The 19,052-nt window shown below is 43.2% G+C and overlaps 1 long non-coding RNA gene across 1 annotated transcript in view; it reads right to left on the bottom strand.

Moving 5' to 3' along the window:
* LOC149863575 (uncharacterized) overlaps nucleotides 1-19,052 on the bottom strand; it is a 28,722-nt gene that overhangs the window by 8,972 nt on the left and 698 nt on the right. Inside the window, exons 2-4 of the long non-coding RNA XR_016442519.1 lie at nucleotides 12,415-12,498; nucleotides 9,796-9,892; nucleotides 7,812-7,901 (exon numbers count right to left, since the gene is read on the bottom strand). This is a non-coding gene — a long non-coding RNA (uncharacterized LOC149863575). The remainder of the gene's footprint in view (nucleotides 1-7,811; nucleotides 7,902-9,795; nucleotides 9,893-12,414; nucleotides 12,499-19,052) is intronic.

Below are 19,052 nucleotides of genomic sequence, written 5' to 3'. Positions count from 1 at the left end.
TTGATGTTAGCCCACAAGAGGCAGAGAAGCAAACAACAAATCATATAACAATAAATTCTCTATACAGGACAGGTATAATTTTAAATCTACTCCTACCACACTCTTTAATTTATTTTACTAACTTATTATAATGCACATAGGTACATACATAGAGGCATAGGGAGCTCACTGAGCATGCAGTGGAAGAGAGGGTGTCAGCGAGGGTATGCCACTATAGTAAACCAGCATGGATGAGAGGGAGCATGGTTCTTCTTGCTCAACCCATCCCCGTCTTCTGTGGTGGGCACAGACAGCACAGGCTTTCCCTGCTGCACCAAAGACTCTCCTGCCAGCCCCTCACAGCTGGTGCCCAGGGTGGATGCCCCCCTCATCCCACCTTAATTACCTTACTGTACATACAATAAAAAGATTTAGCAACCCACACTCTAATGCTGACTGTGAAAAAAGAAACAATTTAGGCATTTAAGAGCCAAAAGGGGGCCAAATTTTAAGCAGGCCAACATCAGGAGGTTTGCTTCTAAAGCTTATACTGCTTCTGCTTACTTCCTGCTCCTTATACCCATTTGCCTGTTCCAAGGTTTTTCATTTTCCTGATGTAAGGATGCAGAATATGACAACGTGAAGCTCCCCCATAATACAAACCATTGCTGTGAAATGAAGAGAGGATTGTCAAAAGAACCAAAGTTACAAACTCCATATTACAGAGAGCTGAAGGCTCATGTTACTTTAAGGGTGAAGGAGCAGCAGGGAAAGCCTCAGGCAGATAAAGTTGTTCATTGTGAGCTGCCAGGGCATAGGTACCTGGGGATTTACCCGATACAAACACTTACTGCAGAACTAGCTGTGCAGCAGTGACACCACAGGCTAGAGATCTGTATAGGAGAGAAGATATGAGAATGGCAGAAGCTGGCAGTAAGCCACCCTGGGGTTAAGCCAGCAAGCTGAATCGGGAAATACTTGTGGCAGCTCAGGGAGGCACCTCACCGGAAGGGGAAGGGGCAGGAAGATATATAAACACAGGCCCTGAGCCAGGAAGGGCAGTTTAGCTGTGGGGGCTGCAGAGGCAAGAGTAGGAGAATACAAGAGAGCACCTAGTTGGCACTGGGGCTATCTTGAGGAAGATGAGCAGAGTGCTGCTGCCCTACCAGGGAATATTACCTGGGATAAGGGGAAGCCTTGTTATGCAGGCAGGTAGCTACTGCTTATGTTTGAACCCAGAGGGGATTTAGTTTGTCTTTACCAAAAGACTTATTCCTTGGTTACAGTTTTGACCAGTGGTTTGGTGTGGCTGAAAGGGAAGTAAGTGGAGGCCATGGCAGGGCACTTAAGGAGCACCTGGAGGGGTTTAACCCACACCTAGGTGCCAGAGGCATGCTAGTGTTTAGAAGCCTGCTAGGGGCCTTGACTCAGGGCTTGGACCCAAGGGAAAGACTGAAGCCTAGACAGAGAGAGAGAGGCTGAAGTCTAGCTTGGACAGGAGCTGGACATGGGCCAGGAGGCCTGGTACCCAGAGAAAGTGGAGCCAGGCAGAGCTACAGGGTCCTGTGTACAAGAGGGACAGAGACAGGAGCCCAAAGCAAAAGACACTGGGACTAGGGGCCCAGACAGAAGCTAACTGCCTGGGGCAGGGGGAGACAGCCCTAGAGGGGGCCAGATCAGGGCTGGTGGCCAAGAGCTGAAGCAGGGCACAACCTTAGAGTCGTGGTACAATGAGCCTAGGCTAAGGGAACCAGTGAGAGAAGGGGTACGTAGCAGCAAGAGCCATGCCCCCCAGCCCCATGCCCCCCCACACCGCACCCGCTCACAGTTCCCACTGCCTTGCGGCCTGCTGCAGCCCTGGGAGCTGCCAACAGGCTGCATCATGCCCCTCTCCAAATCCCAGCCTTACTCCCTCTCTCCGGCACCACCGTAGGAATGTATCCCTATCTGTTGCATTGTAAACTGGGTTTGCTTTATGCGCCAGTCTCCAGGAACACATGTACCACATACATCGAGGGAAACTCATAGAAGGGATGTGAATTCTTACGTGCTAAGCTGCTTCTGAGAATTTGAGTTAGTCTACACCTGCACTAGAAAATTTTACTAATAGTATTTCTTTCTGTATACAGCTGCAAACACTGCAATTTTACTAGTTCGCACACCTACTTGGGTGCCCCTCCCTGCAGCAATGGGTTGTATTGGCAGAAAGTAACCTGCACAGAGGGTAGGTGTCAGGGTCCAGAGAGGTATTAGGCGGGGGGGGGGGTGTTACAAGTGGCCTTAAATCAGGGAGCAACCCTAAATCAAACTGAGGCTGATGCACCAAGCCACAGGGCTTACCAGAAACGGATATCAGGAAATGAGCCCAAACAACCTGGGGTTCACGTACGAAGCCAGGGTGTTACCAGAAGCAGATGCCAAGAAGCAAGTGAAGGACAAAAACTAAGGTTCTGAAGTCCAGGGACTTGGCACAGAGACAGGAATGCAGAAGCAGGCACCAGGGAAGCCACACAAATAAGAGCTACTCACAGACTGAAGCCAGTTTGTTGCATAGCACAGGCCAGGTACTGCAAGAGCTCCTTAAAAGCAGCTCTAGAACTAATCAGCAGGCTGAGGCTCAGCAGGCTCTGCTTAGGGGTTGAGTGTTGCTGAACTAGCTGCAGTGCAGAGGCCTTACAGCTGGCACCCCAACACTCCCTATGTTTCCCACACTGCTGGTGGGACAATTTTTCACTTCTCTTAGGAAGCTGTAGAAGCTCTGAGTAAATATCCCTTACTTCCCTCAGTTCCATCCCATAATCTTCTTATTTCATGTTAGTTACTAAAATTTTCAGTTCGTCAGTTGCACCCTATAATTATTATAGTATATGTTCTCTTTCACTTCAGTTTTTACTCTCTTCACCTTATTCTTTGGCATGCATGTTGATCAGAGTAGAAGAGTTCAAGACTTGTGTTTTACAGACAGGATGCTTGGCTTCTGTGTTTGAGAATCTTCAGCTACAGTAATGGATGACTAGGTAGGAATGACAAAGGTATGAATGTGGCAGTCCAGGAAAAAAATCCCTATTTCTAAAGTAGTTCTATAGTCTTAAAGACATGAGCATCATGCAATTTCACTGGCAAGCCAACATTAATGTCAGTAAAATGTTCTACCTGAAAGATCAATGCTAGCTTAACTAAGGAAAGGTACTTTTCTTTTGGTACGCATTCAGAAGTAAGGTAGGGAGAAGAGAATTTTTCACAACACATTGGGATTTTTAAGTGGGAGGAGCAGGCTTTCAGTCACAGTACCATGCTAGGAAACAGAGCTCATAACTGTAACCAGAGAGGTCACTGTCATTTGGAGGGGGTGCTGTGCAATTGTTGCCAGAACTGACTGGACTAGTATGCAGTGCTCCTACTGGCATTATTACAAATAGAGGACTGCTGCCATTCAGGTACTGTATTTTTCGGACCATAAGACGCACTTTTTTCCCCCCAAAAGTGGGGGGAAAACGAGGGTGCGTCTTATGGTCCGAAGGTGTGTGTCCCGGGGAGACGGGGCGGAGCTTGCCCGCGGAGGCGGCGGAGCCCGAGCGGGACACCCGCCGCTTGTTTACACCGGAAGCCGGCGCCCGTGCCGGTGGCCGGGAGCCGGCAATAAAAATGGCCGGCCACCGGCACACATAGTCTCTCCTGCCATAAAAACTGGGTGCGTCTTATGGTCAGGTGCGTCTTATGGTCCGAAAAATACGGTAGTTTACCAAAAGGACTCCAAACTGAGTGTGGACATATAAAAGGAAGTTTTACTGGAAAAAAGTATGTGATGTTGACTAGCCTGCAGTCACTTAAGCAGTTCTTTAAGTTATCTAAGTACCTAAACAAGAGTCGGGTATCTAAATACCTCAGATGATGAGGGTCTCTGGTGGTGCAATGTGTAAATATTTCAATATAGCTCTATGCATCTAACCTACTCAGACACTTGAAAAATTCGACTAAACACCAAAACAGCTTTCAAAATATGTCCCCTGGATCTAATAAATCCAAAGATACTTTATAGATTATCTGCTATTGAAAGGCAGATATGCTGGTGGTGAAATGTAGGTGTTTTCAAGCATGCATTACACAACAGTTTAAAGTAGAAAATTAAGAATACTTTTTCCAACTGATTTTGCAGGGAGATATTATGTAAGCAGGATGCATTTCTTGTCATTTAAATTTGTCCAGGAAACCAGGGATAACAATCTTTCTTTTGCCCAAGGCAAGTAAATGATTATATGATAGCCAGAACTTCATGCGTCTCATCTGAAAAGTTCCAGAATGTTGTCTCTTCCAAAGCTGCAGATGCTTACAGTGTGTAGCCACTTGTCTACTACAACTCTAAGTGCATTGCAAAAGACCAGTGGTAAATGCCCAGCCACTGACCTAATAGATGACAAACCTAGGTCAATACCCTTGATCAAAATCTATTTAACATCAACTGTTTAATTAAGTCTTAAGCCAAACGACTGGGGGGGAAAAGCACATCAATTAATATATCATGATGGACTAGAGCAAAAAACTTTTGACAGGTCAATAAATAATACATGCACAGAAAAATCACCCTGTTTTATGTCTGGTTCAAATTACTTCAAGCTTCAAAAGAGTCCTATCTGTTAAATGTCTGCATCTCTAAAATACCTTATGTTTGTATTTTTATTAAGGTGCTGTTTGCAGCTGTAAACTTCAGTTGCAGTGTAAATATTGGTGCTTAATAATCTCATATGTAATAGTTTAAAAAGACACCAGTATGTTCGTTTTGCATTCAGTAAATTTGAACTGTATGAAAAAGAAAACTGTGCCCTTCTTCCAAGAAGGGTGCAGTGCATGTATTGTTAATTATTGCTTGAACATTTCTGCAGGACTTGAAAGAAAAACCAATGCTAATGTTAATATACAGTGCTCCGAGATGTCCATTTCTCAACATTTCTGACAACCCAAAGACCAGTTTCATATATATCTTAATTATTCACACATTTATTGTTAAAGTAATGTGCCCTCACAAAGACAGCAATCTTAAGAAATTCATGTGCTTTAGTATAATATGGATTGTACTGATTTTATTGTTCCAGTTACCTTTCACTCTATGATTTTTCCACTGCTATTTTGGAGATCTACTCTCTCACAATCCATTGTTAATTGGTTATTGTTCCATCCTTAGCTGAAACATTTTGTTGATTTGGTCTCTTCATATTTACTATGCAACTAGAAATTAAAATGTTTTTATATTCTTGAGCAATGTAACCCAAGGACCAGCTACCTATGGCCCACTGCCAGATCCAGTCTGTAAAGAGACTGGAGCTGGCCTGGGATCTTGTGTGCATTTTACTAACAGCTTGCAGATCCCCTGTTGCAGTTTAGCTGTCAGATCCAGCCCAGATTCTGCATCCTACATTTTACTGACACACAGCTAATCCCCTTGCTGCCAGCTCTGTGAGTCCTAGGTTCTGGCCCTCTCTCCTCACACTGCACCCTCTGCTCACAAAATTAATCACCCTAAGTTGTCTCTCATGATGTCTTTCAGAGGAGGCTGGGGGGCAAGAGATAATCCCCTCTGCCCAGAGCAAAAATAACTGGGGCACAGCAAGAGATAGGTGGCCCACGGCATCAGCTGTGGCCCCGCCTTTATTAAAAAATTGCCAACCCCTGAGGTAACCGATGGATCAAGCAGCTTACACACCTTGCTACTCTTTGAGTGCATCTACATGAGACACTTAATGCACACTGGACTAATTCTACTGCGCATTAGCATAGCTGGCAAAAACCGTGCTAATGCGCTGGAACTTTAGTCCAATGTGTATTATGTGTCACACACAAAACGTTCATCTGCTCTTACACACAGTAGTGCTGATTATGGTGCATTTAGTACCTGTTATTAAAGGTACTAAACATAATGCACCATAATAACAGCACATTAATGAACATGTAGATATGCCTTTTCAGTCTGACATCATATTAGGTTTTACAATAAAGTTGGTGGTACTGTGAATAAAATCAATTGATTGACTTTTGCCAGAGCTCATCTCACAGGAGAATTTTAGAAGAGGTAAATAAAGTAGGGGTGGTCTTTTAAAACATGTGGTCGGTGGCCAAAATCCAGCCTTGGTTTTGAATTTTGAATTATAAGTTTTATAGGGGATATTAGCAGTGACTGCCAGAGAATCGTAGAGCCAAAGACCAAGCATCAGAACTCAGTAAACAACCAAAACATGTATTCATTAAGCAAATAAGCAGAAAGAGTTGATAACAACTAAGGGAAAACAAACTTACCATCAACTGAGATAACCAGGCCTCCACATGGGTTGTGAGGGGAACGCTTCTCAGTGTCTCCTAGTCATCCTCAGGTTTTATACCTCCATATGCCATTTTAAAAGCATGGGAAAAGATATGGGTGACCAATAACATTTTCTTCTCTTACCTCCTGCCTTCCCCCAGTAGAACTTTTTTAAAACAAGCCAGTAAAAGGTTCTAACAAATCTAAAAATTATGCACTTAGAGAGCTCTGTAAATAATGTTTTAATAAAGGGCCAGCTTAGTTCAACAGAAGTGGTACCCTCTCATGCTACTATCCAGTAAGCACATCTACAAAAGACATTTACTGCAAAGTTGACTATTTAGCTCTGCAATAAACATCTCAGGTCTACATGTGCAGTGCTATTAGGCAGAAGTAAGCTAATTAACTCTGCAACAGGATAGTACTGGTAAATACAAGTATTATCCTGCTATGGAGATTTTTTTCTCCGCAGCAACACACGTATAGATGCTGGAGGGCAAGCTAGGACACAAGGGTGCTTCAGTGCACGAGCTGCCTGCTGGCTAGCCCCACACTGGAGCACCTTTATGCGCCAACCAGCTCCCCTGCAGCAGGATGAGCTGTGTCAGAGCAACCCCAGTCTGGCAGGCTGACCCCTTGGGCCTCCTGCCAGCCACAGTTGCTCCAACCCAGCTCAGCATGCTGCACTGCTGGGCACATGTCTAAACGTGGAGCCCAGGAACCACGATAAGCACTGGAGTTTACTGATTTGACTTTAATTAAGTACCTCAAACACTCTTTGAGGGCTGTGTTAATTGGTTGGACCAGATTAAACTAACAGTGCCTCTTGCACAAAAACACAAGACAGTGTCTGGGCAAGACTGGGTTGTGGTAACAAGTATGCCACAAAGAAAATCAAACTCTACTAGTGGCTTGCAACCCAGTATAAAAGACCACTGGTCTTAGGCATAAGAGAAAGGCAAAAGAGAAAGTGGAGCTTGTGGTACCCAGTACCAGACTCATGCCATAAGATGATAACAGTCATGATAATAGTCTCAGCCCTAAAAAATAAGTGATGGTTAAAATTATTGGCAGAAACCTGACACAATCATTACATGTATATAACAAGACTCAGAGAGCAAGCCAAAAAGCCAAATTGCCTAGGGAGAAAACTGCAAACTACATGTACATGTCAGTGGAGCTAAGTGTCATTAAAGCAAACAAAAGAACTAAAATATCTACTTCATAGCAAACCCTGTAAGAGACGAGGAGCCAAAGTACACTGAAAAGATGACTGTAAATATTTCCTGGTTAACACATTCCCCCTTTGATTAAGACACATTTCCCAAAGCAAACATCCAAAATCCATCTAAAGTTTTACAAATGTCTACATGTTTATTATGCTAAAATCAGTCTAACTACATCAAACCTACCTCACACCTATTGTCTCCAGTGACCGGTTCGTATATGCATTCATTAATTAAGGCATATTTCTCAAAATAAGCAGTCAATTTCTACACGTTCGTTATGATAAACTAGTGTATTCTCCTGAAACTCATACCTATTGTATCCAATGGTGGTCTCTGATCTTCACTATCTCCATAAGCCATTTGATGCAGCTATTTATTAGGCTCCATTGTTAAAACACCTACTGAAAAATAGTATTCTGTGATTAACTTCCTAAAGGTACCTCATTCAATTAATACCCATCCCATTTGATTCCAAACTTATCAAAAGCTTGCAGAAGCAAAACAAACACGCAAACAAGATACAATTGCAATATGTTAATTCCATCCTTGCCTGCTTTGTTCAGACTTCGATTAACCAACTATCAAGAAGAAATGCTTTGAAGCTATACCATTAAAACAGTATAAAGAGCAAGACAGAACTGCCAGCAAGGTGTGCAGGCGAGGGAAAAATCAAGAAGCCATCCTGCACCCAGCCCATGAGTGAAGAACCCACGTTCTGTGAAAGCTGCACAAGAACTGCTTCCTGCCTGCTTGGGTAAAAATCTCTTGCAGCTAAGATAATATAAGGACTGTAATAGTTCGTTTATTGAATATTAAGAAAAAGTCTTTTGTTTTCCTGTCAGTTAGTTATATAGTTTGTTGGTAGTTATTAAAGCAAACCTTTCTTCTACTAATCAACCAAGTGTTCTGTCAATTCTTAAAGCAGAAGGTTTAAAAATTTTTGGTTTCCAAGTACAACACTTTTCACATTAAATTCTCTAGTTAGCCTTCTCACACCCTCACTACTTGATCTTGCCCTTCCTTTCATATTGAGTCAAATTCACCAACTGGTGGAAAATGAGAGGGGTGCTTTTTTACAGTGATGGAACAGTTCTCTCAAGTGTTTCCTTGCATACCTTCCTGATGTCCTCCCAAAACATTTTCTGGGAGCCTTTGTTTTCTCATCCCTCTGTATCTCAATCTCCTGAGAGCTGTTCCAATTTCAACTAAGAAATTCTGGTCAGTCTATTCCCAAGGATCAGTGAGCATTGTTAAAGCATGCTATTTCTGCAAGCTAGTGAATTATAATCACTTTTATCAGAAATATTTTTATTTTACTGAAATAGCCCACAGGAACAAGCACTTTCTTCAAGAAAAGATTTTCCCATATGCACAAACTCAAGGGGTGGACCTCATCTCCAAATAATGCCCTTCTTATTACACTCTACGCCAGTGTTTCTCAACCTTTAAAGTAGTACGTACCTCCTAACTTCTGAAAATTTTAATAAGTACCCCAACACTCTGTTTTCCATAGAATTTTATATTTACAGACTAATGTGTGCAATATATTGGAAGAAGGGCTGTGTCTATAACATCGTGATATGACAGATGTCTGATCTGGTGTGGGTAGGGTTACCACCTTTTACACCAGGGGTGCAGAGCTCAAGTATGTACCTGGGCTAGAGGTGATGTTAGCCAAAGCTAGGAAGGTTGAACTCAAATTTTTACCGGGGAATTTAAAGTGTTGTGCAATGTGCAGTGTACCAAATTCTTTGCCATAGTTTTGAGAGGAGAAAGAGGTCAGAGAGAAAGGAAAAGAGGGCAAGAGAGAGAGGGTCTTGGTCTGTCCCCTTCCCCCCAAGCCCAGGCAGGATAAAGAAAGAAACTTACCTGCCTGTGGCTGGGTCGGCAGGGAGCGCGCAGGTATCTGTGTACCCACCCTCCCCATCCTGCAGCAGCCTGTGGCTGAGTGGCGAGCGGGGGAGGGCAGAGGGCGAGTGGCCGGACACAAACCCAGAACCCAGCGGCAGCAAGGGGAGCAGTGATGCCCCCTTGTTACAGGGGTTTCATCACCCGCATACCCCCTGCCGGCGTCTTGCATACCCCCAGGGGTATGCGCACCACAGGTTGAGAAACTATGCTCTACACTATAAGCAGAATAAAGTCCAGTTTTCCATTAAAAATATTTAAAGGATGATTCAAAACATGTTTTGGAAGAAAAACACTTTGTCTAAACATTTTATCTGGAAACTTACAGGAAAGACTCATCATAATAATAATATGGACATAATTGAAGCAACTTAAAATACTAATTACCTTTCAGCCAGGTATATTTTTATATTTGTTGTTTGTTTTCTTTCGTTAAACATCCAAACAGATCAGTTTTATGCACCAGATACATAAAATTCATCTCCTTAAAAACAAAAATTAAACATACATTTGAAATTGTGGTGCAGCATACAAAAGAGAAGAGTAATACTAGCACTGTTACAGCCTGATTCTGTACATCTATACAGCATTTTAAAAATGTTGAACAGAACTCTGATACCAGTTAAATGTTTTCAAACATATTGAAGCCACTGGCTGTACCAACACCAGCAAATGTACCTACACCCATTCTTGCAGTTCACCAGGACTGCAGCTGAACAAATGGTAGCATTATTGTTCCAGTAGCAGGAATGTGGAAGCCTACAGTGCAAGTATAACCACATAACAGCGAGCCCAGCTGAGGAAGAGCAACTGGGGGAAGGCTGCTGATGAAGGAATGGCTCACTGGGATTTTAAAACACTAACTAGAGAAGAGCAGCCAGCTGTGAGGAAACAATAGTGAGCTAGAGGTTCTGAACTGCATGCCACCTGGAGGGGCCAGACACCTGTGCTACAGCCTGAACTGCAGGGGGTCCCTCCAAGTGCCTGGGACAGGACAAGTTGGGTTTTTTTCTGTTTGTGTGTTTTATTTGTTTAAAGAGTCTGCTTATCGCTGTGTATTAGCGAGCAAAAGCGTGTCTGGAGGAGCCCTGAGGTGAAGTAACTTGCTTACAAACCTGCATAGTTTTTACTGCAGCATTTAATTTCTTTTAATCCAAAAGAGACAGAGAGAAGCACTGGGAAGACGATACATTTTAGTTGGGAGTATTCTAAATCTGTGCAGATAGGTAAGGTGATTCAGCTGAAAGTCCCAGAAACAGGGTATGACATTTACTGAACATGCTTAGCACCCATTCCTAAAGTTGTATCAGAACTAGTTATTAGGTGCACCAATAGAGATTTTTGGGGCCGATACCAATAGCCAATTTTTAAGGAGGCGTATGGGCCAATACCGATCCGATTTCCGATACCAGCCTGGCAGTCTGAAAGGCAGTGTCAAGCCGGTAAGTCTGTTGTAGGGGAAGGGGAAGGGAGAAGAGAACGGGCATGGGGGGCAGATCAGGACCCACCATGGTGAGGGAGGGAGTGGGGCTGGGATGGGCTGGAGCAAGTGCTGCCCAGCCAGGGCAGGACGCGGTGGCTCCCACTGCTGCGCGCTGCTTGTCTGGGAGCTGCTTATCCAGCAGCTCGTCTAGCACTTGCCCAGTGGCTCCCACCATTGCTCCTGCCAATCATCCGGGAGGGCATGGCAGGGGGGCATGTGCCCCAGACCTGTGTGGGGTGGGTAGAGCCAGGCCTGTACCAAGCTGCACTCAGGGCAGGTAGTGGCAGTGCTAGAAGTAGGGGCTATGGGGTAGCTGCAGCTCCCCACCCCGTAGCCCCACTTCCAGTGCTGCTGCCACCGCCACCCACCCTGAGCACAGGCTGGTGCAGCGCCGGCCCTGCCTACCCCGTGTAGATCTGGGGGCACACATATCCCCATGTCCTCCGAGACAAGTGGCTGGAGCAGTGGAAAGAGCCGCTGGACAAGCAGGTGAGTGGCAGACGAGTGGCACGTAAGCAGCCGGATGAGTGACTTCTGGATGAGCGACACACAGTGGCATGAGCCACACCCCACCCCATGCCCCCCAGACAATTCATAGCTCTGTCCCACACCCCACCTTGGCTAAGCAGCGTTTGCCCCAGCCCCTGTCCCAGCCCCACTCCCTCCCTTACTGTGGGGGGCCTTGATCTGTCCCTCCACACTCCCCCCCTTCCCTTCCCCTTCCACCACAACAGACTTACCAGCTGGACACTGTTCTTCAAGCTGCTGGGCTGTGATCCTCACCGCCTACATGCTGCACTGTGGCTGTGCATGCACAGGCCATTTATCAGCCAAATTATTGGCCGCATCAGGCCAATTTCTGATACAGACAATTTTCTTTATATCGGTGCCGATCTGATATCAGACTGATGTATCAGTGCACCTCTACTAGTTATCATAACCATGACTGCTGGGGGCCCTTAGTAGCTACCCTGCAGTCAGGTCTGTGACAACTAGTTCAGACACAATTTTACAAATAGGTACTTAGTATGGATACAGATTACAGACTTCTCCATTCACTAATCAAGGGCTAGAACGCTGCTAGCAGGGAAAACCCCAGACTGTTTGCTGACAGGGATCTGAGGAAAGCTGACATGCTGCCATTCTTCTCAGGCTCTGAAGAAACCAAGTGACACATATTACATATTGTGGTCACACTCTAAAGACTGAGCTATCACCTTTGAAAGACGATCAAGGGAAATATTTTTATATGGACCTGCTAAAGTATAGATGCTGGAATCTTATGAATCATGAATCTTATATATTATATATATATATATATATATATATACACATATGTGATAGCAGGAAACATGGGAAAATACTTAAAGGAACTGTTGATTTCCTTCCTAATAGCTTTTACTTACAAGCTATTCATAATATAAAACACATTCCTAATATTTTTTGTGCATCTCAAAAACTGTATATTTCTCTCTGGAGTTGACTGGAAGCCATGAGCACCTATTTAATATGGTTCTACATACCTCAGCCATTAGGTTTATGTCTGCATCATGCTTTCTGACAATCTTGAAAAGACAGAGCTTTGGTCTTTCTTGACTTCAGCTAACCTTTAAAAAAGGGAGATGGGGAATGTAATAATTATACATAATACTGACTCAAAGGAATCACTCAAAATACTTTTAACACAATACAATCTAAAGCGGTCCAGGACATCACTGTAGATGGCTCAATCAAGATCTGTGCTCAGTGGGCAATGTAGTAAAAAAAACTCAGCAAAATCAGGATGTACAAAGAATAAAACAGTTAACAATGCACAGAATTGTATAATGCCGTTACAGAAATAAATTATATGGCTTCATCTGGAATACTGTGTGTTGCACTTGTCACCCCATTTCAAAAAGAGATATTTCAAAGGGAGTTCAGAGAAGAGTACAAAGAATCACCAAGGGCATGGAAAATCTTTCATGTGAACAGATGGCAAAGACTGGAAAAGACATAAATAATAGAGAGTAGATAAAAGTATATTAAATAACATATGCAAGGTCAGCAATCTGTCATCAACAGTGTGCAAAACTGACACAGCTCAGTCCTAAAGCAGACCAAGGCAGCAGTTGTTAGATAATCTGCCACTGGATGGCACATTCTCATGCAAAACGTATGAACAGTGGCATATATAAACTTTATTTTTGGTATACTTGGCAGGCTGGATAAAATCTCTTCATGGGCTAGATCTGGTTGCAGGCTTCCCTACACCAGAGATGGGCATCCCGATCAAGGATGTCTGCTCTCCTTGTCTATGACATAAAAACAAGGATACATTCAATTTTATTAAAAAGTCAGAAATTCAAAACTGAACAAAGGAAATGTTTTACATAAAATGATTAGACTATAGAATTAACTGCCATAGAAGTAATTGGGGCAAAATTCTAACAAAATTTGAATAGATATTGGATATGTATGTGGAAAGCAAAAATCTCCAGTTACTATAATTATACTGAATTCTGGAGAGGTATCAAACCCCATATTTCAGAGCTAAGACCTAATTTGGGGTGAGGGCATTAACTCTGTGGGGTTGCCTAGAGGCATCTGATACTTGTCACTGTTATGGACAGAATAGGAGAGACAGATTTCAGTTCTGATCTGGTACAGCTATTCCCGTGTCACTACCTGCAATACAGCCCCCATCGCTGATGCCAAGAATTATGCTGAAACAGTGATGCATTATAAACTAAAAATTTGCCACCAGGAGTTAAATGGTAGGATGCAAATGAAAACAGAATTTGATCTATTTATGAATGCAGTCTCTTCATCCTCAAGTGCAAAATGTAAGCACATTGTTTATTTATGATATTGAAAGTATATATTATCAGTCAATCTCCAAAAATTATTCTCTGCAGATCAGGCACCAGTTTTTTGCTTTTAAATCCTCATTCCATTACACTTTCTTAAGTGTTAGGATGTTAATTCATTCTCACTAGAAATCTGGGAATCTGTATTAAGAAACTTTCGCTAGTTCTATCACTTTTAAAATCAATAACATCCAGATGCCCTTGAGAGTGACTTCACAGTGGTATAAGACAGGAGTAAATCCAAAGAAGTCAATACAGTTACACCAATGCAACAAGAGCGAAATCAGATTCAGACCCCCACTATCTGGGATCTGAGTCCTGTAAACATGATTGCCCAGTATTTTATCCACAAGGCTAGTTCTGTTTATCACAGAGGTTATCATATTCAATTCAGTGGGACAATCACAACTTCAATATTTGAAGGGCTCCATCCTTCTCTATTCTATAAATGGACATCATCCACTAAAAAAAATGATTCTTTTGATCCCCACCAGCATGGGGATGTGGGTGCAGGGCTCTGCAAGGGCTGCACAGGGTGGATAGGAGTTCCTCTCCTTCGTGACACTTTAAAGCCAGCACCTACAGTCCCACACACAGGGGCTCTCAAGTGCCCTGTAGGGAGTAGCTTCTCCCCCATGCAGCACTTCAAAGTATTTCAAAGTTCTTCATGCAGGAAAGAAGTAGGAAGCATTATCCCCTGCTTCTCTCCCCCTGCAGACCAGACTAGGAGGGGAGGGGAACAGAGGTGCAAAGCCCCGAACCCCAGGCAGTCCCCACTGCCCTAACCAGGCTGAGAGGAGAGCGTGAAGGTATTCTTGTGAGAGAAATTCTCTTGTAAGACAGATCTTCCAGGTGCCAACCTTCTTTCATGGAAAGCTCATGTTTCCCCTAGAAAAAAACTGATCTAATGCTTGTCCCCTTGTCACTTCTACCAGGAGAAATGTAACATCTGTGCACAGCCACAGTCAGTTAAGCCCCAGCCTTGCAATAGGATCTAAGCAATTAGAAGAGTCTGTGCCACAGGGCACTAATGGTAAAACTGAGGTTTTAGCCAGGTTTCCTTTGTTGTTTGTATGAGTCTTTTACTGGCAACAAGGGAAAGAGAAACATTTTAAACCCTGGAAATCTCATTTGTAAACTCATAAAATCTGGTACAGAAAATAACAGACAGGTCTTAGAGTCCTGACAAAATATTTTTCACTCATCTTTTTCTAAGAACTGATTAGATTTCAAGTCAATGATATCCCTTTAGGACTGTGCCTATAATAGAAATACACACTATCTGCATCTATATGTTCAGTTTTCTATAAGTCAGGAAAACTAGAGGCAAGACCACAGGCTTGAAATTGAATTGTAACAGCAGAAAGAACTCTGGTTAGGGTCTCCTAGGAAAGTAATTAAAGCACTCCAGGCAATAATGGTATAACACCACCTACATTAAAATGAAGGAAATGGACTGTAATGGTTCCCATACTACTGCAGTTATCTTTTTTGCTGCACTTCCCAGAGATGCTTCTAAAATCTGTTTATATGACCTAAGATACACAGTCTCTACAAACTCTTTCAAATGATTTGGAAATAGCTGGCTGGATGCAGTTATATCTGAATCGCATGTTTTGTTTCAAAATCCCAGCTGAATGATAGAAGTCTCTGGCATGTAAAGTCAATAGTGGACTTGCTCTGATATTTTCTTTTTCTAAATGTGTTGTTTATGAAGATTTCCTTAAGAAAAGTGGGAAAATGACTTATAAATGTGGTTATGTTTAGAACCAACCTGTTACAGGTCATTGAGAAAATTACTATCATTCTCAGCTTTGGTTTTCATCTTGACGGTCAACAAGGATTTTTTGAGGAAAAAATAAGGACATTTGATTACTGGTGTTACAGATGACTGAAAAGTGTCTGTAAAAGGTTCAAATCTAATAACAAATCTGAAAAGGTTTTAGTTCCAATAGATAGAAAATACTAAGGAAATAACATTGCTCTTACTACACTCTGATTATCAGGAAAATAATTATTTTGCTGAACTATGTCCTTTTTTTTCCAGTAGGGTAGCTGTTAAGGACTTTGAACCATTTTGAGAAAAACTGCATTGTGTATCTTCTACCTTTACTTTTTTTAATCTAAGCTAGGACCTAGTTAACCAACTGTTAGGTAGGTAACCTTGAACCATGCATGCATAAAAATCTGTATGCAACAGAATGTGCAAAATTTGCATCAGTATTGTACAGGAAGTTTATGAAAATGCTTCCAATATTGGCTTACCATTTTATGTATTTTTAAATTATCCTTTAAATCTGCAGATTATCTTTGAAGAACCCTAAGGATATTTGATAACAAAGTCAGTTGTGATAACACTTAAATACAGACTCATCTCCCAAATATCTTTTGCTTCCTCTAATCTCTCACCACACTGAATCCCCATGGTCTTTACTTCTGCTCCACTACACAGCTCAGTAGGGTGCCACTATATGAAAGCCTTAAAGCTTTTTTCCATTTCCGATAGGTAAGGGAGTATATCCATGACACAGTCATACAAATGATCAAGCCACCACCGTCCTGTGACTGCTACACAGCACAGGATAGCCTGATGGCCACAATACCTGATGATCACAACCCTGCTCTGGACCTGTACATAAACTGCTTCTGCTCCCACGACTACTCTGAGATGGCCCAAAACCAAAAATCTCCAAGTTACAGCCTTAAAAACAACCCTGGTGTTAACAGGGTAGTAAGGGGGAGAGGCACTGTTGTCATGGACAGAACAGCATATATACAGGAAGCTGAGAGGCAACTTTCCAGCACTGAGTTTCACCAGCCCCTGATCAAAGAATAACACAGAACAATACCAGAGGGAACTATATAACCTCTTAAAGATGCTACCTCTGGAACTGCAGGGCAAAATTTATATTTCCACCTCACAACCCAAGCCAAGCACCTTTACTTAATACAAATCCAAAAATGTGGCAACCCAGGATGCCCCACTGTCACTGGCATTGACATCATTACTGAAGGAGTTTCTGGCTATATTTTATCCCCTTATGCCACCAGAGCTGCCAGCTATTTGAAAGAAACCACAAATTTCCTAAAGAAACTAGAGTCCATTGACCAAATTTCAGCCAACACTATATTAGTTACCAGGAATGTCACATCTCTATACACCAGCATCCCCCATGAAGATAGATTACAAGCCATAAGGAACATTATTTGAGACCGTGGACGTCTATACACAAGCAGTGAGGCTGCTCCCATGCGCTGTAATTACCATGCTCCAGTAGATCTGTTTCAGGCTGGACATAAGGAAGAATTTCTTTACTGTCCGAGCCCCCGAGGTCTGGAGCAGTCTGCCAGTGGAGGTGGTTCAAGCACCTACACTGAACACCTTCAAGAGCAAATTGGATGCTTATCTTGCTGGGATCCTGTGACCCCAGCTGACTTCCTGCCCTTTGGGCGGGGGGGCTGGACTTGATGATCTTCCAAGGTCCCTTCCAGCCCTAATGTCTATGAAATCTATGAAGATCCCAGCATCTCATATATCAGTGTCCCCATATTTAAAAATGGCGGTGGGGGCACTTTAACTAAAGCTCATTCAACAAGCTTTGGTTAAAGCAGCCTCATCACCATTTTTAAGCACAGGGATGCTGATACATGAGGTGCTCAGAGCCACTCTAATTAAAGCATTCCCTGCCCCCAACTCCTGGAGTATGTGTATAAATGCCCTACAACACTGCTTCTATTTCCATCAAAGTCTCCCACTCTATCCTCACACACCTTCAGATTTGGAGACTCCATATACCTACAGACAAATGGCACTACCCTGGACACATGCAAACCCCCACAATACTCTAACATATTTATGACAGATCTCAATGCCCACTTTCTCCATAGTTGCCCCCTTATATACTTGAGGTACTTTGATGAAATGCACAAAAGCCCACAGCAGAACATTTTAACCTCCTTGCACATTCCAACCCTGACATTAGAGTAGCTGTCCCTAAAAAAAAAAAACCTTTAAAAAGTAACTTGAAGATGAAACAAGAAGTCATACATAAACTGGATTGTATTAACCATGGTTTCAAAAGGGACTATTTTTTCTTTCTACCTGTTAACTGTAAGGAGGAAGGGTCCCTCCAGGTATTAACTGCCTTATTGACTGCAACTGATCTCAACAACCTATTTATTAACTCTCTTAGCAATATCCCCTCCCCTACCCCTTTCCCTTATTCATACAATCTTCTCTCCACACCAGTCCTTTCACGGCATCTGGCAATGTACATTGTTTCCTATGTAAGCTCATGCCTATCTGAACCAGTTAGTCTCTAAGGTGCCACCATGACCTACCTTCTGCAATACTGTGGGTGAATTTTTAAGACAGCGCAAATTTCTTGAATCCTTTTTTACTTTAAACTTATTTTGTGGCTGTAACATTTGCCCAGTTTTCCACTCGTGGCATTTTAAGTTCTTCCCCGTCCATGTCATCATCAGATGAGACACAAAACAAAGTTGTCACCACCCAATTTGGTTTTTAAGTGGTAATTTTCACAGGAATGTGCCCTGAGTTGTGGGTAAGGTAGAATTTCTGGTTGGTCCCAGGTGTCATTTGTTATGCAGAGCTGCCTTTAAGTTGCAATGGTCTCATCTAAACACAGCAACATGCCATGCATTGGTGGGCAGCAAGGTCATCCTGGGGTGGCTAATGCTGTACAGAGAACAGACATCCTTGGCTGTGTCAGTCACTGCATATTTTCACACTTTTCTTTTCTTTATGATAGTGAGGCCTTGAAACGTACTGTCAAAAACCCCAAATGCTGCGATTCTCCAGTGGTGACTCGGGCAGGGGTTCCCAACCCCCAGGCTGTAGCCCAAAGGGTTGCCTGCAGGCCCACAGGAGTGTGGGCTGCCAGACCGGAAGTGACTGCGAACCGGCACACTGTGGACTAGAAGTGAATGGCAGCCAACCCTTTTATATTGAGTATAAAAAAGTGTTGGCTGCCTGCCCGCAGTATGGCAGTCACTACTGGCCCGCAGTATGGCAGTCACTGCTGGTTTGCCAGTCCTCAACATAAAAAGGTTGGAAACCCCTGGACTAGGGGACAGGACTAGGAGTGATGGCCTCAAGCAGCAGCAGGGGAAACTGAGGCTGGAGATTAGGAGGGACTTTCTGATTATGCAGGTGGTCGAACATTGGAACAACCTACTACATTTGAACATAAGAAATGCCCTCCCCCCAGTCAATATGGGGGGAGGAAAGCCCCTCATAGCCACAACCGAAGTGGAGGGAGTAGCAGGCAGCGGCTGCAGCTTTGACTTCA

The sequence above is a fragment of the Crocodylus siamensis genome, chromosome 5, assembly GCF_052110815.1.
Source record: "Crocodylus siamensis isolate JL-2025a chromosome 5, ASM5211081v1, whole genome shotgun sequence".
Lineage (NCBI taxonomy): Eukaryota > Metazoa > Chordata > Crocodylia > Crocodylidae > Crocodylus > Crocodylus siamensis.
The sequence above is the reverse complement of the archived record's forward strand: the minus strand, read 5'-3'. Positions and strand labels throughout refer to the sequence as shown.